A 26784-nucleotide genomic window follows, 5' to 3' on the forward strand; every position below is an offset into this window, starting at 1 on the left:
TCCCAGATTTGTCCTTTTATCCCTCAGCTGACAAGTAATTATGGTCTGGAAACTTTCCTTCCTGGCACCTATGCAGACAAACAGAGGCTGTCGACTATTTAGGAGAATTTCCAGGTCATTTCTTTTACTAGTTAAGTATCAGTTTTCCATGTATGTAGCTAAAATAAGGTAGATAATAATAAACCAAATTTTTTTTTGAAAAACCTATGTATTTCACCCCCATCTATCTCCATTTGAAAGTAGCAGTGACTATGGCAACATGAATGTTTTTTTTCTAGTTACATGTGAATCATTTGGCCTTTTTTTTTTTTTTTAAAGAGAGAGTGAGAGAGGAGAGAGATGAGAGAGAGAGAGAGAGAGAGAGAGAGAGAGAGAGAGAGAGAGAATTTTTAATATTTATTTTTTAGTTCTCGGCGGACACAACATCTTTGTTGGTATGTGGTGCTGAGGATCAAACCCGGGCCGCACGCAAGCCAGGCGAGCGTGCTACCGCTTGAGCCACATCCCCAGCCCTTGACCTTTGATTTATCACTGTTTGTGACTTTTATTATTGTTATTCTATCTTTCATTTCATTTAAATTGAGTTACCAAAATTTTCAAATAAGTCATTGCCTTAAAAAATCTATGTATATTATCTTTCCACTACCACCAAAAAAAGTTTCTTAGCATATATATTCATCAAGACAAATAATAATTCCTCCACCACACACCCATATGCTCCACATCATTGTTTACCCAGTTGTTATATCTGTTTAGGATTGTTTCTTCTCTTTTTGCAGTCCATACTTTGCATAGATCAGTGATGAAAGCAATCGTCAGGGAACTTTGGCTCAGCAACTTGATCCCAGATTGTTCTGGGAGGTAAGGAGAGTAGAGCCAGAGAAGCAAAGAGAATGTCTTTCAAAGGGAATGAATTGAATGTAGCCTACTTATAAGATGGATAAAAAGTTGTATCAGGTGTAATAGCATTGTTTGATTCAGAAAGCTCTTTAGAAAGAAGCTTTGATTTTAATGTGGGCATCACTCTTGCATAAGACTTTGTAAGTCTTCTGAGGCTTGTTTCTGAGGGGGGAATATACCGGGGATTGAACTCAGGGGCATTTGACCACTAGCCACATCCCCAGCCCCATCTTGTGTTTTATTTAGAGACAAGGTCTCACTGAGTTGCTTAGCACCTCCGTTTTGCTGAGGCTGCTTTGAACTCTTGATCCTCCCTTCTCAGCCTCCTGAGCCACTGAGATTACAGGCGTGCACCACTCTGCCTGCTTCTGAGTGCTTTTTGTTTGCTTACTTGCTTTGGAAATGTGTTTGTTGGCTAATTTAGTCTTGATGCTGAGAAATGCTATCTGTGATTCTTAGCTATGCTGATAGCTTTCAGGTTTGAAATCCTGTCTCTTCTCTGTTGGTTTGACTTGTGTGGTACTTCACAGTTTTTCATCTCATTTCTTTCATTCATTTCATTAATTCAGCCAAAAGATGGTTTATTCAGCCTTTGATTTGCACTAGATAGTGTGTTATTTACCAGGGTTACTGTTGTGAGCAAACGCAGATGTGGTTGCTATCTTCTTCAGAGTCTTCATTTTAGTTGAGGTGGCAGTCATAAGCCAGTTGTCATAAAAATAAATGTGAAATTACAACTGTGATAAGCTTAATGAGGGAGAGGGGTGCAGTATCATAAGATCTAGTCTGTAGAGAGTTGACTAAGTTGAGATCCAAAGGATAAATAGCAATTACTCAGGCAAAAAAGGAAAGGTAGGCCATTTTAGGCATAGAAAAAAAGCCTTTGCAGGGAGGTAGTGTGCTGGGTTCAAGAAACTGAAGGGAAAGGCTGTGTATCTGCAATCATAGACTGAGAAACCTGGGGCAAGTTGAGGCAAGAAGTGGGCATGGCGTACATGCCCTACAGGACCATGAAGCCCATGTTAGAGATTTCCATGTTTATCCTAAGAGCAGAACGGTGGCCAAGATCACATTTCTGTTTTGAAAAACTTATCTGGAGAAGAAATACAGAAAAGCTGGGATGGTTAGATATAGGAAAATCAGGAGAATATTGATAGTGTTATTTTAATCATTTTTCACATACAAAATAATATTCAGATTTTACCAACTTTGTGCTTTGTATTTTGGATTTTTGTGTTGGGAGCTTGTCTTTCAAAGGACCTTCAAGTTTTCTTGGAAGTAAGTGAAGACCTAGCTGTCTGACTCCTAGCTGTTAACTCTTAAAAGAACAACTCAGGTGTATTGAGGTATAAATGTCATCTTGATTCCTGACGATTTTAGTGGTTTCTTGTTTTTTCATTTTTCTTTTTCCTTTTGTTAAATATGATATGTGGTGATTTCACTGTTGGTAGTGACTGTGGCAGCAGCTGCAGCAGAAGTACTAATAGTAGCAATAGTCGCAAATTTGTACTTGTCATGTTAGAAACTGTCCTGAGTGCTCTACATGCACACATACATTTTTTTTTTCTCATATAGCCTAATGAGGTGTTGAAACTTTTATAGATGAGTATGAAGCCCAGAGAGAATTATAAAATTGCAGAGCAGGGTTTGAATCCAGGTAGTTTGCTTCTAGAATCCAGGTTCTTAACTGTTCTTATAAGTGGTGAAAGGTCCTTTAGAGCCAGGTTACAGAGATTAAGGAGTGCTCAAGGTCTTGCTGTACAGTAAGTCATAAAAGCAGGATTCCAACCCAGGCACTGACTTCTGAGCCCATGTTATGTTTCCAAGTGAATTGTGGCTATCAGGAGAATAGTTAACTTTAATTTATGGAACATCAGGTTGCAAATGTCTACAATAATTTATGTTACAGGGAGTCAACCCATTTTTCTTCTAGCATTTTCTAGACATTATTGAGATAACATTTTATATGTAATTTTGAAATAATAGTTTTCCATTGTAGGGGTACCCTGTAATTTACTAAAATTCCTTTAATTTTAGATAGTAAAATATTTTGTTTGCAAGTAATTAAAAGTGTACAGTGTTTCCTTAACAGAATGAGTACCATGAACAAAATGGAAAATATAAAGTGTTTGTAAAGATGTAAAGCAGCTAGAACTCTCATCCTCTACTTATGGGGATGCGAATTGGTACTGTCACCTTGGAATATTGTTTGGCACTGTTTGTGGAAGCTTAACATGCATATCCTAAGATCCAATAATTCTATTCTCAAGTAATTCCCAAAGGAAATATAAATATATATATATATATATTTTTTCTTCACCAAAAGACATGTGTAAGTCTGTTCATGGTAGCTGTATTAATAATAACCCCAAACTGAAAACTACCCAAATGCCTATCAGTAATGAGTTAATAAACTGTGACATATTCACCCAGTAAAATAAGGTACACAGTGAGAATAAACAACCTGCTGCTGTATATAGCACTGTGGTTAAATATCATAAACAAAAATTTTGATGCATGTTTCCAGTCTGGTTAAGAACTCTGGAAACCTAGCTCGGTGGTAGAGCACTCACATACAAGGCCCTGGTTCAATCCTTAATACTCCTCACCCTCCAAAAATAATAATAGTAAAAATAAGCCAGCCTACAGAATATAGGCCCAAAATGTAATGATACCAATACAATGTGTTTAATTTTTGCTCATACAGTAGTTTAGATATTCCAGGCTAGGGTTGAAGTGGGAGGCTGTTTCTACTCATTGTAATCCTTCGGGAGCGTGGACCACTGTTTTCTTTGCTATCTTTAACATGTAGCTCCAAGGATACACTTCTACTTGCATTCTGTTGAAGAGGATGTAATCACTTGGCCATACTAAACTTTGAGTAAGTGTGTGGGAGGGAAAGGGAGTGATACCACAGTATACTTGTATGCAGGGGGAAAAACAATCTTGGTAGGCAATGTCTTTGCCATGCTCATTGTTTTTACTGTCTTGTAATTTGTTGTTGCTGTTTTTTTCTCATGCATAATAGTACATTGTGATTATCTTTTCATGTTAATGGATATAAATCTCATTACTGCTTTTAATGACAGTAGATTATTTCACTGAACAGATGGACTGAAATATAATTGGGTATTTTCATGTTGATGGTTTTGTTTGTTTTGATTTTTGCTGTTGTTAACAATGCTCTGTGAAGATCCTTAATAAGAAAATCATTTTCATAAGGTAAATTATTAAAGTGGAATTGAGGGGTCAAAAAGTATGCCTACTTTAAAGGGTTTTGTTTGTGGTTTTTGAGATGGGGTCTTGCTGTGTTGATTAGTCTGGTCTTGAACTTGGGGGCTCAAGTGATTCTCTTGCCTCAGTTTCCTGAGTAGCTGGGACTACAGGTGTGCCCACCACACCTGGCCTTTTTTAGGGTTTTGGTACATATTCCCACACTGGTCTCCAAATTGTCCTTTTCTGTTTGACATGTTAGTTGGTTTTTAATTGATTCTTTTAAACATAAATTTTATTGTGTACAGTTGAGTTTATAACATGATGTTATGGGATACTGAAATGATTACTATAGTGAAGCAGATTAACCTATCATCTCACATAGTTACTTTGTAATTAGAGTAGCTAAAATCTGTTTATTTTTAAATTCCTAATACAATTTTATAATAATATTATTATAAAGTAAATTTTCTTCAAAACGTTTATGTGTTTATTTTTCTGTCTTCATTTCTAGTCCATCCTGAAATGATCTAATATTTTTTGCCAGGTGGTTGTTTTGTTGTCTCAATAGCACTAGTTTTTCTTTTTAAAATATTGAGTTGTATGAACTTTTTATAAAACCATTAAGAAGTATTTTTAAAATAACTTTATAATTAGTAATTAGAAATAACATAGAAAATATCAGTTCTCTGAGCCATTTGAAGCAGAGAAAGCTATTGTTTCCTGAAACAAAAAGCAACATTACCAGGCATAAAATACTGTATGGTGGAGTTGGTTAAGTCACTTTTATTGGCCCAGGGGTGTGGTCTCCAATTACATGTTTGCCATATAATTTGCCTTGGAGCTGTGTTTGGCTGCTGTTCCTATGTTCTTTGTGCCATTTCACATTGATCATGGGCTTTCTTTCTTTTTTAAGAACTAATGAAACCTTTTTCCCTTTTAAATTGTTATCTCAAGCGTATTATCACAGTGACAGAAAGCTGATTTACATGTTTGTCTGTTTTAAATATGAAATTTACTTAAAATCTATGGTTTCCCATTCATTGTTACAAATAGCAGCAATAAGAGATCTTCAGATAAGTGAATAATAATACTAATAATAACAATAGTAATGGATAACACCAAACTTTTGAGATTTGATGTAAGAATGTGTTATAATCAGAAATGCAGTAAAATGTAAACAAGTAATGGTGAAATAGTGAATCTTTATGCTGGAGGATATTTGATGAAGTGAAAAGAGCTGTGCTTTGCAATCAGTCGTACTTGTCTTTGAATCCCAGACCTAAGTCTAGTCAAATGTAACCCCTTTGAGTCTTCTTTTTTTCTGTAAAGTGAGATTGACATGTACCATGTAGGATTAATTTTATTTTAAAATAGTTTATTAAAGATAACTTGATAAATTTTATTTTGATTCTATGCCTAGAAAGCATGTAGAAGCCATCTCCCCCACCTTTTTTTAATCTATTACATTTTTATAACCCCCCAGTTTATTTCAAAAGGAATCTTTTCTGACATATATCCATGTAAATTTGAGACTGTAGTGAAATTACCTGTATTTGTCTATAGCTTTATTAAACACTCATGAAATGTTTATATTAATACTTAAGGATACCAACATAACTGACTGCTTAAATTATTTTTTCATACGTAAGCCAATTTACATTTGGGTTAACCTGTGCATATAAAACAAACACACTCCTCAACCAACCATAGGATACATAGCATACAAATGTCCTTTCCAGATATAATTAAATTTCTGGACACAAAGTGGCTCAAATGAGAGCAAATAAGCTGACCTTGTAAAATAAATCAGACAAAAACCAACAAGTACTTAAGGAACTAAAGATCAATCCCACCCGTCTGTCTCCTATCATTTGCACTGTGCGTATATGAGCTAAAATTCTTGCTGCAGCTGTGGAGAGCTGCTTTGGACAGAGTCACTGTGACTTTGGATGCACAGATGAGCATGGGTGCCCTGTAGGCATTGGCCAACCACACACAATCACTGCAGGGAGACCAGGCCATCCAACCTCACTGGGCACAGAGGCTAACTTGGGCCTGCAGGTTGTGTGCACTTGGCGGTATGGTGCTGTTTCTCCCTGCCCACTCCACTAGCCTGTAATCAGGGCAAAGCGGAGGCTCCACCAGTCTTAAGAACTCTAACTGCACCCCACAAACTGTCTTTCTGCAGACACAACTGGTTTCCACCTACAATGATCTGTCAGGTCAGGTCAGAGACAACAGGTCAGCTGAAGGGCAGGTGGGGCCTGGGGCAAAGGAGTAGCAGCACACCAGAGCACAGTATGAGGATGCAGAACATAGATAGGGAGAGTTCCCAGCTGGCAGCGGGCACAGTGGTGCTAGTGGGCCTTCTCCAGGAAGGCTTTGCAGCATCTGAGACACTGCTGGTACACCACCTCAAAGTCAGCATCGTTGGGTAAATAGGGATCTTCAATAATAAGTTGTTTCTATGGATCATAGCTTCCAAAATTTCAATTCTAGCTCTGCAGTTTTTAACTTGATTACTTTTTTCTATTCAGATCTCTCAGATTGCTTTCATCCATACACAGTATATAGTCGAATGTGGCCAAATCTTCTTTGGTCACCTGTCTTGCCTCATGGGCTGTGTTAATGCCACGATTTCTTAGACAGTTCACAGCTCTCGGTCTGGGGCCGGCCCACATTATAGACGAAACAGCACTGCTGTCAGTGGTCCAGTTGTCTAAATTGTTTTGATCAGTTATAAGTTTTCTGAAAACTGCTTCTGCGATGGGTGACCAGCAGATGTTACCCAGACACACGAACAGCATGGACTTGGGACCATTCTTCACCATCTTCAAATGCAGACACTCTCCTCCTTCCCCCTTTTTATTAATTCTTCAAGAAAAGCTGAGACATTAGTAATTGGGGTTATCAGCTTTGACAATGCTGTACAGCTAGTTTAGACTCAGGTGGCTAATTAGCTTAAAGACTGATGTTTGGGTTTTATCTTTGAACCTAAGCAAAGGTCTATTAATTGTTATTTAAAGGTTATCAAATTTAAAAAAACAAAGCAGTTGTGAACTAAAGCCATCATAAATGAATGAAGTTGGTGGTGTTTGTGTAGTTGGCAAATGTTGAGTATCAACTTCTGGGGAAATAAAACCCCATTTAATGTATACAGTAAATCTAGGATAAGTCCAATTTCATAAACATTAAAATGTGAATAAAATATATACATCCAGTAAATATGTCATCTGAAGAACCAGTTGGCCTGTTTTGTGATACCCTGTGTGCATTGATTCAATTAAAGTCTTCTTAATCTTGTCTCCTGCGTCCTATGAATGAATCATCAGTGAATGATTCCCTAGAAAGATCCTGGGTAAAAACTAGGTCAAAATTTAATTGGACCAGAATCACTTAGATAGTGCTAGGATTGAATGTTTTTCTGGGCCATTACTGATAATTTGTAGTTTTTCGTTGTTGATTTTTTTCTTTTCTTTTCTTTTTTTTTTTTTTTTTTTGGTGGTGCAGGGGTAGGGGAGTATACCTAGGATTATACCCAGGGGCTCTTAACCTTTGAGCCACATCCCCAGTCAAGTTGCTCAGGACCTCACTAAGTTGCTGAGGTTGGCTTTAAACTTGTGATTCTTTTGCCTCAGTCTCCTGAGCTGCTGGGATTATAGGCATGCTCCACCATACTCAGTATATTGATTTTTGTACTCTGTGTACAAGGTTTATCCACAGCCTTTTGGTTAAACTCCTTTTGTCAGTGGAGCAAAAAAAGGCAATGTGTAAAAGAAAGAAATTAATATTTTATCAGCATTGACTATCTATTGTTAATTGTGTTCTAACTGTCCCAGATGTGACCCATATTAGGAAGTCTACATATGAAATCCAAATCAAAGTATGAAACCAGATCTGAGAAATCCCGATTCCAGTAATGTGGATTGCTTCTTGCCTGTTTTCATTTGTTAAAATTGAAATGTGTGACCTTTTTTTTTATTGGTTGTTCAAAACATTACACAGCTCTTAGTTAATGACAACGAAAGATTTGTAAGGCATAATGTTATATAGATTTAGTTATATAGGTTTAGTGTGCCCCTAAAAGTATGTAAGAATCCTTTACATCCTTTTTTTTTAGATAATTTTTTTTATTGGTTGTTCACAACATTACAAAGCTCTTGACATATCATATTTCATACATTAGATTGAAGTGGGTTATGAACCCCCAATTTTACCCCAAATGCAGATTGCAGAATCACGTCGGTTACACATCCACAATTTTACATAATGCCCTATTAGTAATTGTTGTATTCTGCTACCTTTCCTATCCCCTACTATCCCCCCTCCCCTCCCCTCCCATCTTCTCTCTCTACCCCATCTACTGTAATTCATTTCTCTCCTTGTTTATTTTCCCATTCCCCTCACAACCTCTTATATGTAATTTTGTATAGCAATCAGGGTCTCCCTTCATTTCCATGCAATTTCCCTTTTCTCTCCCTTTCCCTCCCATCTCATGTCTCTGTTTAATGTTAATCTTTTCTTCCTGCTCTTCCTCCCTGCTCTGTTCATAGTTGCTCTCATTATATCAAAGAAGACATTTGGTATTTGTTTTTTAGGGATTGGCTAGCTTCACTAAGCATAATCTGCTCTAGTGCCATCCATTTCCCTGCAAATTCTATGATTTTGTCATTTTTTATTGCTGCATAGTACTCCATTGTGTATAGATGCCACATTTTTTTTTATCCATTCATCTATTGAAGGGCATCTGGGTTGGTTCCACAGTCTAGCTATTGTGAATTGTGCTGCTATGAACATCGATGTGGCAGTATCCCTGTAGCATGCTGTTTTAAGGTCTTCAGGGAATAGTCCGAGAAGGGCAATAGCAGGGTCAAATGGTGGTTCCATTCCCAGCTTTCCCAGGAATCTCCAAACTGCTTTCCAAATTGGCCGCACCAATTTACAGTCCCACCAGCAATGTACAAGAGTACCCTTTTCCCCACATCCTCGCCAGCACTTGTTGTTGTTTGACTTCATAATGGCTGCCAATCTTACTGGAGTGAGATGGTATCTTAGGGTGGTTTTGATTTGCATTTCTCTGACTGCTAGAGATGGAGAGCATTTTTTCATGTACTTGTTGATTGATTGTATATCCTCCTCTGAGAAGTGTCTGTTCAGGTCCTTGGCCCATTTGTTGATTGGGTTATTTGTTGTCTACACTAATTTTTTGAGTTCTTTGTATACTCTGGATATTAGGGCTCTATCTGAAGTGTGAGGAGTAAAAATTTGTTCCCATGATGTAGGCTCTCTATTTACCTCTCTTATTGTTTCTCTTGCTGAGAAAAAACTTTTCAGTTTAAGTAAGTCCCATTTGTTGATTCTTGTTATTAACTCTTGTGCTATAGGTGTCCTATTAAGGAATTTGGAGCCCGACCCCACAATATGTAGATCGGAGCCAACTTTTTCTTCTATCAGACGCAGAGTCTCTGATTTGATATCAAGCTCCTTGATCCACTTTGAGTTAACTTTTGTGCATAGGGAGAGGAGGGGATTCAGTTTCATTTTGTTGCATATGGATTTCCAGTTTTCCCAACACCATTTGTTGAAGATGCTATCCTTCCTCCATTGCATGCTTTTAGCTCCTTTATCAAATATAAGATAGTTGTAGCTTTGTGGATTAGTTTCTGTGTCCTCTATTCTGTACCATTGGTCCACCCGCCTGTTTTGGTACCAGTACCATGCTGTTTTTGTTACTAAATGTATGACCTTTGCTAAAGGAAAAAAAAAAATCCCAAACCAAAACAGACAAACAAAAAATATTGGGGTTGAATTGTGGAATGTTTCTTTTTCTCCTCCTTGAATTAAAAAATAAACAGTGTTCAATACTTGGAAATATTGTTTCCAAATAATAGGAGTTGAAAGTGTAAGAATGTTTGGGATGAAAACTTTTGATTATATGAAGAAGACTTGTAAGATAGCAATTCACATGATTGTTAATGATAGCATTTTTATCTTATTGGCTCTAGGAAACTCAGGTCGGAAATTGAATAATCAGATTCCTTTGGTAAGGTTTGTTCTTAATTTCTTAAGTGGAATATGGAAGGGGGTAGCCCAGGTTACTTGTAATGTAGGTGGTATGGTGTATATTGGAGATTAATTTTAAACCTGACCTTAAAGACATTAGAAAATAATTTAAAAGGCTTTCTTTTGTATTTTAAATTTTGATGTATCATTTTTGTTTACAGAGCCATTTTCCCCCGTATAAACAAACTGTAAAGGGGAAATAAAGGCCTTTGCCGTCGATTTATCTCGAGTTTTATTCTTGGGCATTTCATCTTAGGATGACTGCCCCTATAAAATAAAATAGAACCCCCTGATGATTTTTTTAATAGCTATCATCCTTCATTTCTGGAGACAACATAATTTTTTTGAAACTTGTCTATCTCTCTATATACTTCTGTTCCAAGTAAGCAGCCTACTTGACTGGCAGAATACTTGAGTTACTTAGGAGGATAACTGTATGTCAGCCTGTATGGTCAAAAAACTCATAGTGATAAAACTTGTTGATGGTGGTGGTCTATTACTGTTGCTCAGTCTTTTGGTATTTGGCTAATCAGACAATTGCAAGACATTCATGACATCTTTAATTAAGTGGAGATTTTTCTGCAGTTTGGGATGTAAATAGAAGTTAAAGAGAGCTGTTTCTCCTAGCTCTTTTCTTCTCCCTACTTGAGAAGAAACCTGGCTTGGCCTGTAGGGGTGCATGTTAGAGAAAAACAGCTTTATTTATAGCTTGAAGACTATAATGTACAGTTACATCTGAAGAAACCGAGAATATTAAAATAAATCAGTTTGAGCTAACAGCATTTATATGTGTGACAAGATTTTAATGAAAGGATTGGGGAAGGTGAAGATTATCAATTCCTCTGGAAAGTTTTTTTTTTTTAACTTTTTTGTTTTTTTAATCTAAGAATGAAGAGACACTCAGATGTAGATTCCAATAACTGCTTGTAAAAAAAAAAAGCTGTGTAGCTTCTTTAAATATGATTTATAATGCTTAAGAATGCTTGATGTAGCTTCTAAAATTTATGTGAATTTGTTTATTTATATAGTCAACCATTTTGAAAAAGAACAAAATACAAGTACTCATAGTACCTAATTTTAAAGTTACAAATTATCAGTTGTATCAGGAAAGGATCTATAAATAGAACAATGCAACAAAATAGACTAGAAATAGATCAATGCACATGATCAGCCAATATGTGGAATGGTACTCAAAGGACAAAGACATTGCCAAGGAAAAGAATAGTCATTTTTAAAATGATACTTGAACAGTTAGACATATGCAAAAGAGAATGTTGTTGACCTATACATTTTATCCCTTATGTTAAAATACCTTACAGATGTAAATTAAAAACTATAAAAGGTCTAGAAGAAAACATAGGAGATGGTCTTTGTGATCTTGGATTAGGCAGGGATTTCTTAAAGATGACACCAAAAATGCAGTTCACAGATAGAAAAATAATAAGTTGAACTTCCTCAGAATTAATAACTTTTTACTTTATAAAAGACCATTTAGAGAAGAAAGGACAATCAACTGGAAGAAAATATTTGCCAGTCATATATCTGACAAAGAAATTATATCCAAATTAATGCTTTCAGGTCAGGATTAGGAAAAAAAGATTCTGTACAACCGTTTAACAATTACTTCAAGAAAAGATATACACATTGTAAAATATATACTTGAAAAGGTACTCACTAGTAGTCTTTAGGTAAATGCAAATTAAAATCAGTTAGGCAACATTGTAATAATTATTAGAAAGTCTTAAAAACAGTGAAGATAATTATTTACTTTAGTAAGTACTTACCATGTGTCCCCGCACTTCTCGGTGCTATACACATATCAACTAATTTAATCTTTGCAGTAACCCTGTATGGTAGCATCATCATAATTCATATTTCCAGATGATGGACTCAAAGTTATACAGCTAAAAATGTGACAGAGCCAGGAAAATATTATCACAGAATCACACATTATTACACATATTCAGTGTGTCATGCACTTTTCAGTTGTTAGATTAGTGTTGGTCATTGTTCCCTGTGACAGGTTTATGTTTTGAACCTGGGCAATAGAGAAAAAAATTTTTAATAAAAATTGCTACTGATTGCCCCTTAATTTATTTATTTACACAAACACACACACACACACACACACACACACACATTCAGACACAAAAAAATTTTTGCCATCTGTTTATGAAAAAAATATTGTTTTAATTTATTTTTTTTCCTTGATTTTCAACCTTTGCCCATCAGAATAGTTAGGAAAAGATCTTCAGAAAAATATATGCTTTCTTGCTGGAGCCAGACGCAGTTAATGGTGGGGATGAAACAAGTTCTACCTGAAACCATTGCTCTCCCCACTCTCCCCACCTATTTAAAGGATTACATGGTACTAGTGCTTTTTATTATCAGTAAGACCCCAAAGATATAGTCTTTTTTTTAAGAGAGAGAGAGAGAATATTTTTTAATATTTTAGTTTTCGGTGGACACAACATCTTTATTTTATTTTTATGTGGTGCTGAGGATCGAACCCAGCGCCCCGCACATGCCAGGCAAGCGTGCTACCGCTTGAGCCACATCCTCAGCCCAAAGATGCAGTCTTTTTGAGCCTGTCATTATCCTACTATTTTGACTCCTAGAAACACAAGACAGAAGAGAAATAACATTTAGAAAGTGGACTACAATGTAATTTTGAATTATACTAATCAACCATATCATTTTTCATATATTTTTATTCCTTAAGTCCAAGCCTCATTGTCACCCAATTCATGATACAAGTCCAGTTTGAATCATAGATGTATATCATTTTAATACAGGATTTGAAAAAAATGTTGAAAATGGCATGACATTTTCTGGCAACAGGTACTTTTTTATGTGTGGTACTTGGAATGGAACTCAGGGGCACTCTACCATTGAGCCACATCCCCACCCCACCCCGCCTTTTTTAAAAATTTTGAGGCAGGGTCTCACTAACTTGCCAAGACTAGCCTTGAACTTGTGATCCTCCTGCCTTCCTGCCTCAGCTTCCTGAGTACTGGGTTTATAAACATGTACTATCACAACCAACAGCAACAATCTTTTAGTATCAGTGGGCTCTCATACAAATCTATTTTTTAATTTATTCTAAACTACTCATATGTATATCATTTTATTTATCCATTCATCCATTGAAGGACACCTAGCTTATTTCCATAGGATGGCTATTGTAAGTTGAGTTGCTGTAAACATTGATGTTGCTGCATCACTGTAGTATGCTGTTTTTAAGTCCTTTGGGTATAGACCAAGGAGTGGGATAACTGGGTCAAATGGTGGTTCTGTTCCAAGTTTGCCAAGGAATCTATCTCCATACTGCTTTCATAGTGGTTGCACCAGTTTTCAGTTCCACTAGCAATGTATGAGAGTATCTTTCTTCCCACATCCTTGCCAACATTTATTGTTACTTGTATTCTTTATAATTTCCATTCTCACTGGAGTGAGATGGAATCTTAGTGTGAAGAAGTTTTTTAGTTTGATACCATCTCATGTAGTGATTCTTGATTTTACTTCTTGGAACTTTAGGAGTCTTATTGAGGAAGTTGGTTCCTAAGCCAATGTGATGGAGATACACATGATGTTTTGACATAAATATTATGGAATGGCTAAAAAGTTACACAAATTAATGTTAAGTGAGCTAAAATGAAAACCAAAATAGTTATCAATGGTTATAATAATGCTTTTTGAGAGGATTTGAGTATTAGACATGTATGGTAGAAAGTGGGTTTCAAATATTATCTGTCATCTTCACCAGAAAACCCAAAACAAAACAAAAAGACATCTGTTAGAAAGGGGATACCACATTTTATGGATAAGGAGAACAAGGGTGAAGGAGTTTCAAGTCATCATATAGATGAGCCTTGTTTTTAAATAGTGTCGGAGCTCTTGAATTGACTCCCACTCCAACACACTGAGCATTTCAGAAGAAATTTTGCTCTCATTTTTGTCCTAAGTTTTAAATGAGCAATAATAACAGTAACTGCTTTAAAGCACACCAAAAGACTGGACATGGATGCTGTCTAAACTCTGGCAGGCCCTATCTCATTTTCAGTTTATTGAGAATAATCAAGACCTGTGCTATATAGCACTTATATACCTAAAAGTTTTTTTTTGTTGTTGTTTCTTCCTCCTCCTTCTTTTTTTCTTGAAGGCAGTTGAGATAATAAAAACACTAAACTGATCCCAATGTTAGTTAAAGACAGTAGTATATTTAGGGATTATGGAACCCTATGCCAACATACTCATTTTATAAAAAAGGAAGAAAATCAGTATCCTGAGAGACAGGTGTGGTAGTGAGACTTCATGATGCAGAGCATGCAGTAGAATGCCTGTGTTTTCCAAATGGGTAGCTCATTTTATTGTTAATTTTCATGACTAAAATTACAAAATTAATATAATGAAACGAAATATGATTTTGTAGTACAAAGATAGAATAATAATTTTTGGAACCTGCTTACTTATATTTAGTGACAGTTCTAGGGTTTCTCTGGTTTGTGTAAATTTATCTTGGGCAAAAAGGACTGAGATTTAACTCTGGGCTTCTTGCACCTCATTGATGATCTGCCTCCTTGGGTGTTTTCTCTTTTCTGCAAAAGAGTTATAGGCTAAAGTATCTATGATTTGCTTCCTTAAAAATGGGGGGGGGGGAGGTAGAATTACTGTTGGTGGGATTTTAAATTAGTTTACCCACTACTGAAATCAGTATGGAGGTTCTTCAAAAAACTTGAAATGGAACCACCATATGACCCAGCCATACCACTCCTCAGTGTTTATCTTCAAGAATTAAAATCATCATATTATAGCAATATATGTATACCATGTTTATAGCAGCACAATTCACAGTAGCCAAACTGTAGAACCAGCCTAGATGTCCATCAATTGATGATTGGATAAAGAAAATGTGGTATTTCTATACAATGGAGTTTTATTCAGCTATAAAGAGGAATGAAATTATTTCAATTGCAAGAAAATGGATGGAACTTGAGACCAGACATTCAAGGGTCATGAATTTTCTCTTACATGTGGAAGTTAGAGAGGAAAAAGGAAAAGAAAGGTTGGAGAGGATCACATGAAAATTGAAGGGAGATCAGTAGAGTAGAGGAAAGGAACTGGGGGAGGAAAGAGGGAAGGGAAAGGGAAAATACTGGGGAATGTTATTGGCCAAATTATATTGTTATATTTTGTGCATGTATGAATATGTAATAATGAATCTACCACAGGTACAACTATAATATACCAATAAAAATATGGAAAAGTAGGATTATTTATAGAAGTGATCATGTGTTATTGCATATGTTAGTCTAATTCCTTGAAATCTAGAAATCTGTATATGTCTTAGTTGGTTTATTCTCAGGAATGAAAACCAAATTTAACATAAAGAAAGGAAAATCTTAATTAGTGTTACTTTAAGGGGCTGGAGATATAGCTCAGTTGGTAGAGTGTTTGCTTGCCTCACATGCACAAGGCCCTGGGTTCAACCCCCAGTAAGTACCCCCCCCCCCAAAAAAAAGGTACTTTAATTTCGGGCACAAATTGCCTCTTTCAGAAATTCTTACGATTCATGAATAATTATATTAACGTTTTTAAGCAAGACATTTAGTGCCTTTGCACTGAGAAATCAGTTTTTGAAGTGCATTTTTTTTTAAAAAAAAAGTCAAGATTGACTATTTCTTGTAACTATAGTGTTCTTAAATGCCTTTTCATTCTGTTTTTGATCCTCTGCATTACTGTTAAGACTTCAGTTTAATAATATTATTTGTATAGATCATTTATATAGATAACAGAGAAACAATTATAGTACATTGGGTCTCAATTTTGTAAATTTATGCATATGGTTAAACACTATAGAGAAGAATCTGAAAAAACAATTTAACAAAAGAATGAAGTGTTAGAAAATATAAAAAAATTTAGGACATTTTTCTCTGGGTCAAAGGTAAATGAAAGTTAGTCTATCTTTTTTTTTTTTTTTTTTTTTTTTAAGAACTCAGTGACAGGGCTGAAGTTGTGGCTCAGTGGTAGCATATATGAGGCACTGGGTTCGATCCTCAGCATCACATGAAAATAAAATACAGATATTGTGTCCACCTAAAACTAAAAAATAAATATTAAAAAAAGAACTCAGTGATAACTATTTTGTGTGAAAAATAGAACAAAAAATAATAGTGTAGCATGAAACATGGTAAATTTATGAAAATGTGATATTTAAATAAAAGTCTTTCATGAACCCCAGGTTCCCACATAGTTAATATTATATGCTTAGTTTCTTTGCCTTGCACTTTGCCTTTTTTTTTTTTTTAAGAGAGCGGAAGTATCAGAGGTAATAAGCAAATTTCACACTGTCACTCTTGAGATTTATTGTGTGTGTCTGCTGTTCGAGTCCAGAAGGGCTAACAACTGAATATAGACTTTAAATCACCATTGGGATTTAAATTTTACTCTGAAAGATTAGGTCATTTGACAGTAATCAAGGACATTTTTATTCTCAAGACTGTCTTATAGGTGCAACAAACTCCATCACCTATGAGAGGTTTCTTCCCAGTGCTGAGGCATATGAAATCTGGGTTACTTCATAAAAAAATAATAAAGTATATTGGTATTTGTTTTGTAGACTAATACAGAAAGTAAATTACACTGGCAACAAGCAGAGAATGATTTTGTTAGATATTTAAAGATATTTAGAATGTAACCTGTGTCACTGCCTTTGATGTCCAAGAATTTGACACTTGTGGTTCTTAAAAAAACCACTGAACAAGATTTAGGCTTGGGCTCACCTGAGACCAACCACATCAGATACCTGTGGTAAGGAACCTTGGAGGTCTATTTTAAAGAACTCCACAGTTTACAGTGCACATTTAGGGTTCAGAATCACTGTTCTAAAATGTTTTTTTGTTTTGTTTTGTTTTGTTTTACATGAGTAGATAGGTAGTTAAAAGCACATTTGGGGCCAAATTCTGCAAATCTTTGTTATCTTACAGTACCTATAAACAAAAAATGAATTTAAATTCTTTTATTTTCTAGAAAATAAAATACAAAGAACACCTCCTTCTGTAGTACAATTTTCCTCTTTACTTGAAATGACCTGAACTAGATATAAAAAATGGAACACTGTAGAATATTTGATAGATACAGACCAGTATTAACATGAACATTGAATTAGACTTAGATTGTCAGGTAACTTAAATTTGAGACTAAGCTAAATTATTAAAGAAGAATGTCATTAAATGAAATTGAACAATAGTACTATGTTATCTTTTAAAGATTTGAAATGTTTTATTGAGTGAAACATAGTAATTTTTGTAACATTGTAACATTGTTTTGTAACATTGAATTAAATTTTTAACATTGAAATAAAGGATCTGAAGGCTTAACATATTACTAACTCAATTAATGGTGATACTGAAAAACATTGTTATTTTGACTATTTAAAAGCATAAGTTAGTTCAGTAATCAAAGATAATTAATTAGGTAATGTCACTAAAAACCTGGAAGAAATGTGATTGTACTGGTATTTTAATCATAAACAAGGATACATTTTTATATTAGTGGTTGGGATAGGCATGGAAAAGAAGATATTTTGTTGATTGTTACTATGCAGTTTGAATTATTATTAATTAGCTTAATACAAAATAAAACTAGTTTGTGTTTAGGTCTGGAGGAAAGAGAAAATGATTACTACTACATGGTCCTTGCCTTGAAGAAACAAAATTGTGTAGGAAAATAAGACCAGTGGTTCCAATAATAGTTTTTTGTTTATTTGTTTGTTTTTGTTTTTAGGGTAAGTGCTAGTATTTCATGGTGGGTTTTTGTTGTTGTTGTTGGCCTTTTCCATTGGTATAATACTAGGAAGAGGGGTTGGAGAGGCCAACAGTGAGGGGCTAACCCATTCACAGAATCCTTATAGTAGTAAAGTCACAACATCTAAGTAGATGTAGTGAATCTGTGCTTGAATATGTTTAAAAAGTATGATTTGGGGGCTGGAAGATGGGTTGGGAGGGAGAAAGGAAAAGATGGTAAAAGGAGAAACAATGATTCTGATGATCGCCTGTACTGTAGTACCCAGGGTTGGGAGTTGGAATCCAGAATGGAAGTAGAGATATAGCTTGGTACTATGGAAGGATCAGCCTCCTGAGAAAAGGGAATACTTAGTCAAATTATTTGTGACCAGCCAAGTAGACTGGCATTGAGGAAGTAAGCCACTTTTGGAGAGAACTATAGTGAAACTCAAGAATCTATGTACCAGCTACTCTGCATTCTATACATGTTTCAATCCATTCAGTCCCTGAAACAATTCAGCATGGTGGATACTATTATTTTCCCCAATTTTCCAGTACAGAAACAGGACAGATAAATGAAATAATTGTAGATTACAAAGCAAAGAAGTGGCAGAGTTAGAATTTGAACCCAGCATGTCTAACCTAAAAGTCTTCTCTTTTAAAATAAGTGCAATAATATATCACCTTTTTAGCATTATTATTATTATATCTGAAGCTAAATGAAGCTGGACAAGGCAAGGCTTTGTGATGGGGTGGGTAGATATGAACATTTAAGGTAATATCTTGGTAAAACAAAGGATGTTGGAATGAGACAGTGGCAATATTTTAAGTTTGAGTCTGAAGAGTACATTTGAATAGGTTTTGTAGTATATAGTAATATAGAAGATGAGATGAGATTCTTTTGAAAAAGTCAGATTCCTAAAGGAACTTAGGTCTACGTGATTATATAGTGCAAAGCTATTGAAAATTTTCTGGTGAGGCTTTATATGACTAGAACTAATGGTAGGAAGTGAGTTACAATATTTTCATCCAGGTGATTCATACCTGCTTCACATGACCACATGTGAAAAGTAGAAGATAGATGTAAAGAATAGATTCAAAGCTTGTTTGAACAGGGGAAGAGATGGGGAACATAATTTCAAGCAGCAGTAACTGAGAGGAAGATTTCATTGGGAGTAGGGCTGGAAGTTAGTGGAACACAACTGAACACTGAGAAGTCACAAGTGTCATGTTTGCACATAAGAGGCAATGATCTGTCAGATGGGTATCATCCTTGCATAATGTTGATATCAGGTGGACAAATCCCATGTCTTAAAGTTAACAGAAAAGTTAACTTGGAAAAGTTAACTCAGTTTCCTTTTAAATCTATTTCCTTTTGTGTAAAGCAGAATTGATGGTTGTACTTACTTCAGCAATATGAGGATTAGCTGAGTTTAGCTCAGAGTGTTAGTTTTCTATTCTGCAATAAAATTTACCACAAATTTAGTAGCTTAAAACAATGCAGATTTTATGGTTTTGTAAGTCACAATCCCAACCCACATCTTGCTGAGCAAAGATAAAGTGCTGTCAGAATTGTGTTCTTTTATAGAAAATACTTTTTTTGGGCCTTTTTTAGTTTTAGAAGTTGCCCATATTCCTTGGTTTCTGGTCTTTTTTCTCATCTTCAAAACCAGCAACCTCAAATCTCTCCAGCCCTTCTTCCATAGCCACATCTCCCTCTTGATTCGTTTTGCCTTTCTATTCTACTCTAAAGGAACCCTGTGATTATGTTGGCCCAACCAGATAATCCAGAATAATCTGCCATCTAATCTCCTCATCTTAATTTAATTACATCTGCAAGTCACTTTTGCCATGTAAACTAATATACCACAGTTTTGGGGATTTGCATTTGGATTTGGGGTTAAGTGGGTGGGCCATTATTCTGCCAAACTGGTAAAGTCTATACAAATATTCCAAAATGTGACATCTGAGACACTTCTAGTCCCAAGCATTTAGGAAAACCTGTGTATTGTTTTTTAGAAATACTCAGAAAAAATGTATGAACTCTAAATTTTGCAAAAATATTTTTCTAGATATTAACATGACAGTCATGAATGTTTATTGTCATTAGAATATATATCCATTCCATTGTATGATAACTTGCAAATAAGAGGACTGGTAACAATTTATAGTCGTCTTCGTATTTTTTAATATGTCTGAGTGGAAATCGGTTAGGTATTATTTGATTTGCTTTATATTCTGTGGTTTTTAGCAGCAAATGGTTATCTTTTTAAAGGGCAACAGAAATTTTGTACTATTGAATTACTGCCCCCCCCACTTTTTAGTCTTTATAATATACTAATTAAAGCCCTGAAAATGATTCTTGAGCAGGAATTAATACATGTACCTAAAATGTTATAGTTTTTCATTTGGCCAGATGAGGGCACCTTTTCTTAACATTTCTAGAGTTTGAGCCATGAAGCACATTTGTTTTCCCCCATCCAAGCTATTACTTTTTTTTTTCTTATTGCCAGTGAAACAAGTAGTTTTGACATTTTAAAGTTTTGATTGTGCCATATTCTAATAGATTGATCATTCTAAAAAGGCAAAGCTTCAATTTCTTGCAGACTTTTTAATACAAAAACTTAAAAAAATAAATGACTAAATTTCTGTGGAACAAGGTAGTTTTGAGAAAATAAATGTATGTGTAATTTGTAATTTTGCTTATAATTAAGAATGGAAGTTGAAAGTTGAAATTTACTTCCAACCTAATCTGAGTACTCTGTCTGTCCATAAGATGATGAAGTGCTACTAGGCCCTTCTTTTCTTCCTCGTACCAAATTTCTGATGCCTGTTTTACAATGAATTAGTTGCCTTGTGATCCCCACTAAATCTTTCAAAAGTAATGGAGCAGGAATAAAAATAATAGAAATATTGTGTTTTGCTGCTTGGAAATAAATACATAAATAAATAATAATATCTTAAATAATATAATAAATAAGTTATAATAAATAACTAAAAGCACTACAACTTAATAACTATAAATAAAATACCAGAAATATGGCATACTTAACTTTATTATTTGTTTCGATGATTGTTAAGGGTAAAATTGAATAGGATAAGGTTTCTAAAGTTATGTGTAAGAATAGTACTCAAAACAATACATACTGCAACTCTCTGGTGTTGGTGTGAACAATTTTAAGAAAATGGAAGAAGATTATAGCCACATTTTTGTGGTTTCATCACAGGTGATCAAAACAAATTTGAAAGTTGGGTGATGAACAGCAATAAAACAAAAGTGTTTCTTATTAAAGTTTAAAAATAGTGAAAATAAACATCATCAAAACTTGATTGATTTGAAGGAGATTAAAAGTGGGGGGAAAGGAGAATCAGGATATGTTCAACAACAAAGTTGTGTTCAACTTAGGAGTCATAAGAATGGAAATTTTCAAAATACATGTATAACAAGGTGAATATGAACAATAACTTATTGGTATAAATTAAAGAAACCTGCCGTCAAGGAACTCTGGAAGGGGGTGGGGATGTTAATTTAGTGACTCCAGCAAACCTTGGTTTCCTCTGTGAGTGTCAGAGGGCCAGGAGATCATATCCTTTCCTATGAGCACTGACTAGTTTTCCTACATAGTCACTTTCTCTTGGCATAACATTGATGCAGAACTATTATTCCTGTTTTACAGATGAGGAAATTTAGGCTCAGAGTCACTAGGTAATATTGTCAGTGTCACAGAAACCAATAAATACTGAATTTTTCAAACCAAAATTCAGTTTATAAGGATTAAAGACACTTAAATGTTAGGATCAATGTTACAAAGAAGCAAGTGCTTTAGGTTAAAACCATTGAGTTGTTCCCATCAGCTGTGTCTCCTAAGGTCATCTCTTGGTGTGTCAAGGCACAGTACCTGGGATGCTCTGTACCTGCAAGGAAAGGTTTCATACCTTCATAGAAAGCATATCTGAGTGCTAACACATGGACTAATGTTTAATTGTTGCTTTGTAAAGTGGGGGGAAGTCTTGTTGCCTGTATCTTACCATAGTCTGTCTTAGTAAATCAAACAAGTCTGAGTTTTGCTAGTCTTTCCTTTTAGTAAATAGTAAATATTTTAAACCAGGAAAAAAAATTTTTAAATATTTTATTTGTTATTAATGGACCTTTATTTATTTGTTTATATGTGGTGCTGAGAATCGAACCCAGTGCTTCACATATGCGAGGCAAGCGCTCTACCACTGAGCTACAACCCCAGCCCCTAAACTAGGAAAATTAATTAAACCATGCCTTTAATAAAAATGACCCCCTTTCCTCTTGCCTTCCTTTCTTTAAGCATTCATTAGGGACTTTGTATGTGCCAAGCACCTTGCTTGGCATATAGGATACAGATGTAAGATACAACTATACCCTGGCTATTGAATTTATAGTTTTAAGTGCTCAGTAAGAAATCTAGTATTACAATGAAATAGGGTAAGTACTATGCCATGGATCAGTACTATGAAAGCACCTGTCCCAGCCTAGAGAGGAGAGGAGAAAATAAGAGAGCAGAGGGAAAGTTTAACAGAAGTTGTAATGTCTTGAAGCTGAATCTTGAAGCACAATGGATCAAATTATTTCTCAGATAAATGACCAAGAGACTGGAAAGGTTGGTTTTGTTAGAGAAAAAATCATGTCTGTTTTGAATATTTTGTATGTGGCAGCCTGGTAAGTGTTTTGTTATTGTTGTTTTGGGTACTGGGGATTGAACCCAGGGCACTTTTTACTACTGAGCTACTTCACAGCCCTTTTAATTTTATATTTTGAGACAGAGTCTTGCTAAGTTCCTTAGGGCCTCACTAAGTTGCTGAGCTGCCTTCAACCTTGGAACCTTCTTCAGCCTCCTGAGTTGCTGGGGTTATAGGCATGCACCACCTGGCCCAGCATTGGCAACTTGGTTTTGAGGTATATACTTGGTCTTTAGAATTATAGAATGAAGAGAAATTTTTTAAAGGACTTTTAGTCCCAGTTATTTCAGTCATTTGAATAGAAGCAGTAGATAAGATAGAATATAATAGAAAAAGAAGAGAGAGGTCACGAGGAATGCCTGAAAACTCAGAGATAGAAGGAGATCCTGAAAGCCAGTTAGAAGACAAAAACTGATCGAAGAAGTGAACAGTCACATAGTCAGTAGAGGCAAAAGCAGTGCAATATTTAAGGTAACATTTTAGAAATATACTTGTTGTCTATGCCTTTTTTTTTAAACATTTTTCTTACCTAAAAGGTAACCTCTTTCAAACTATTGGAGGGCTTTTGATATACAGAAATGACATAGATTTCTTTTGTTCTCTGCCGATCCTCTTTGTCCTCTAGGAATATAATCCATACTTTCCTCAGATGAAATTTTTTTCCTTGATCTCAGTCTTTGTGAATCTACTTAGGTTTGGTCAGTATTTGTTCCAAACCTCCCAACTAAGTGATTGATGGGAAACATGCACATGATAGAAGGAAGTCAGTGAGAGACTTCATTTGCACCAATAAATTCCCTTCTTTTGCTTACGTAAATTTGAATTAGATTGTCTTTTAGCAGGTCAAAAAGAATCCTTCTCCCCTCAAGAATGCCTATGTACTTATATTTAAAAGTATACAGATGAGCCAGATGTGGTGGCATATACCTGGTGTCTTGTGAGGCTGAAGTAGGAGGATCGCAAGTTCGAGTACAGCCCCAGCAACTTATCAAAGCCCTAAGTAACTTGGCAAGACCCCATCTCAAAATAAAAAAAGGGCTAAACGCCCCTGGATTCAATCCCCAGTGCCACACACACACACAAAAAAAAAAAAAAAAAAAAAAAAAAAAAAAAAAGAAAGAAAGAAAGAAAAGAAAAAAGGATGTAAAAGCTATCATGAAATTCATATGGAAAAATAAAAGACCCAGAATAGCAAAAGCAATTCTAAGCAGGAAGTGTGAATCAGGCAGTATAGCGATACCAGATTTCAAACTATATTACAGAGCAATAGTGACAAAAACAGCATGGTACTGGTACCAAAACAGGCGGGTGGACCAATGGTATAGAATAGAGGACACAGAAACTAATCCACAGAGTTACAACTATCTTATATTTGATAAAGGGGCTAAAAGCATGCAATGGAGGAAGGATAGCATCTTCAACAAATGGTGTTGGGAAAACTGGAAATCCATATGCAACAAAATGAAACTGAATCCCTTTCTCTCACCATGCACAAAAGTTAACTCAAAATGGATCAAGGAGCTTGATATCAAATCAGAGACTCTGCGTCTGATAGAAGAAAAAGTTGGCTCCGATCTACATATTGTGGAGTCGGGCTCCAAATTCCTTAATAGGACACCCATAGCAGAAGAGTTAATAACAAGAATCAACAAATGGGACTTAATTAAACTAAAAAGTTTTTTCTCAGCAAGAGAAACAATAAGAGAGGTAAATAGGGAGCCTACATCCTGGGAACAAATTTTTACTCCTCACACTTCAGATAGAGCCCTAATATCCAGAGTATACAAAGAACTCAAAAAATTAGACAATAAGACAACAAATAACCCAATCAACAAATGGGCCAAGGACCTGAACAGACACTTCTCAGAGGAGGATATACAGTCAATCAACAAGTACCTGAAAAAATGCTCTCCATCTCTAGCAGAGAAATGCAAATCAAAACCACCCTAAGATACCATCTCACTCCAGTAAGATTGGCAGCCACTATGAAGTCAAACAACAACAAGTGCTGGCGAGGATGTAGAGAAAAGGGTACTCTTGTACATTGCTGGTGGGACTGCAAATTGGTGCGGCCAATTTGGAAAGCAGTTTGGAGATTCCTGGGAAAGCTGGGAATGGAACCACCATTTGACCCTGCTATTGCCCTTCTCGGACTATTCCCTGAAGACCTTAAAACAGCATGCTACAGGGATACTGCCACATCGATGTTCATAGCAGCACAATTCACAATAGCTAGACTGTGGAACCAACCCAGATGCCCTTCAATAGATGAATGGATAAAAAAAAATGTGGCATCTATACACAATGGAGTACTATGCAGCAATAAAAAATGACAAAATCATAGAATTTGCAGGGAAATGGATGGCACTAGAGCAGATTATGCTTAGTGAAGCTAGCCAATCCCTAAAAAACAAATACCAAATGTCTTCTTTGATATAATGAGAGCAACTATGAACAGAGCAGGGAGGAAGAGCAGGAAGAAAAGATTAACATTAAACAGAGACATGAGATGGGAGGGAAAGGGAGAGAAAAGGGAAATTGCATGGAAATGAAGGGAGACCCTGATTGCTATACAAAATTACATATAAGAGGTTGTGAGGGGAATGGGAAAATAAACAAGGAGAGAAATGAATTACAGTAGATGGGGTAGAGAGAGAAGATGGGAGGGGAGGGGGGATAGTAGGGGATAGGAAAGGTAGCAGAATACAACAATTAGTAATAGGGCATTATGTAAAATTGTGGATGTGTAACCGACGTGATTCTGCAATCTGCATTTGGGGTAAAATTGGGGGTTCATAACCCACTTCAATCTAATGTATGAAATATGATATGTCAAGAGCTTTGTAATGTTGTGAACAACCAATAAAAAAAATTATCTAAAAAAAAAAGGATGTAAAGGATTTTTACATACTTTTAGGGGCACACTAAACCTATATAACTAAATCTATATAACATTATGCCTTACAAATCTTTCGTTGTCATTAACTAATGGCCATCTTTGAACCAATTTATTGTAGCAACATCTTGTTATTTATTGTAATTGAGGAATTGGGATATTTTTGTTAATGCCTTTTTAGATTGATCAAAAGTTAGCCTCTTTTACTAAGATACTCTTTTTCAAATGTTGTAATTCTATCTTATCTGTTATCTGTCTCTACAGGCTTATAAATGTACTTGTCAACTGCTAATTTTATATTTAGGAATCAGGTCATAAACCATAGGAACAACTTATTTGCCAAATCCCCCATAAAATACAAATGTGAAGTTGCCCCTATCTCTAGCCAAGTAATACGAAGAAAAAATAAAGTGGTTTTAATTTTGTCATCAGGAGTAAGCTTCCAATTCAGTAGAAAATAATGGGTGTTTTTAAAATATAATTTAGTAAACTTTGCTGGAAGGTAACATTAAAAATAACGGAGCAGTTAGAAAGTACTTGATGTGATAAGATTTGAGAGGGCATTGTCACTTCTCTGGTCAATTATAGCTTTGAGTTTGATGAGCCACCAAGAGGGTGATTGTTTTGTTCTGGGCATTGCATTTGCAGTGGATGTGGCTCCCTCCAGGTGCAGTGATACTTCTTTTGATTAAGAGGAACAAGAAAGTTGGATTACATCTGAGAATGAGTCCAATACAAAATTTATTTTTCTATAGAAAGATGTTTTAATAAAACAGTAATATCTGGCTGGAGTTATGGCTCAGCGGTAGAGCACTTGCCTTGCATGTGTGAGGCACTGGTTCAATTCTCAGCACCACATATAAATAAATGCATAAGATAAATGCCCGTCAACAAGTAAAAAATTTTTTAAAAAACAGTAATATCAATTAATTTCTAATTAGTAGGAAAAAAGAGTATGCTCCCTATGCTCTGGTAGTATTATCCTTGAAATTGGCTTAATGTTCTTAACTTCTGTTCTTTGCAGGAATTTGTATCCATGCTTTGATGTCCTATATTCTAACTCGGATTTCATTTATAAAAAGCTTCTTTGGGGGTTGTAGTCAAAATTAATTTCTTTCTACTTTATTGGCAAGCATTTTCCCCTTCTTCCTTCTATTTGTACAGAATTTTTGTTTTATTTCTTTTAAAATATTATGTTAAGTATCAGGTCATGGA

General features: G+C 35.3%; 1 protein-coding gene and 1 pseudogene across 10 annotated transcripts in view; one reads left to right on the forward strand and one right to left on the reverse strand.

Moving 5' to 3' along the window:
- Positions 1-26784, forward strand: part of PLEKHA5 (pleckstrin homology domain containing A5) — a 253380-nt gene that overhangs the window by 63135 nt on the left and 163461 nt on the right. The gene's annotated exons all lie outside the window — the stretch shown is intronic.
- LOC308658119 (low molecular weight phosphotyrosine protein phosphatase-like) lies at positions 6474-6959 on the reverse strand (annotated as a pseudogene). Its single transcript has one exon. The product of its transcript is annotated as a low molecular weight phosphotyrosine protein phosphatase-like (transcript).

The sequence above is a fragment of the Spermophilus citellus genome (assembly GCF_964194105.1).
Source record: "Spermophilus citellus genome assembly, chromosome: 10".
Lineage (NCBI taxonomy): Eukaryota > Metazoa > Chordata > Mammalia > Rodentia > Sciuridae > Spermophilus > Spermophilus citellus.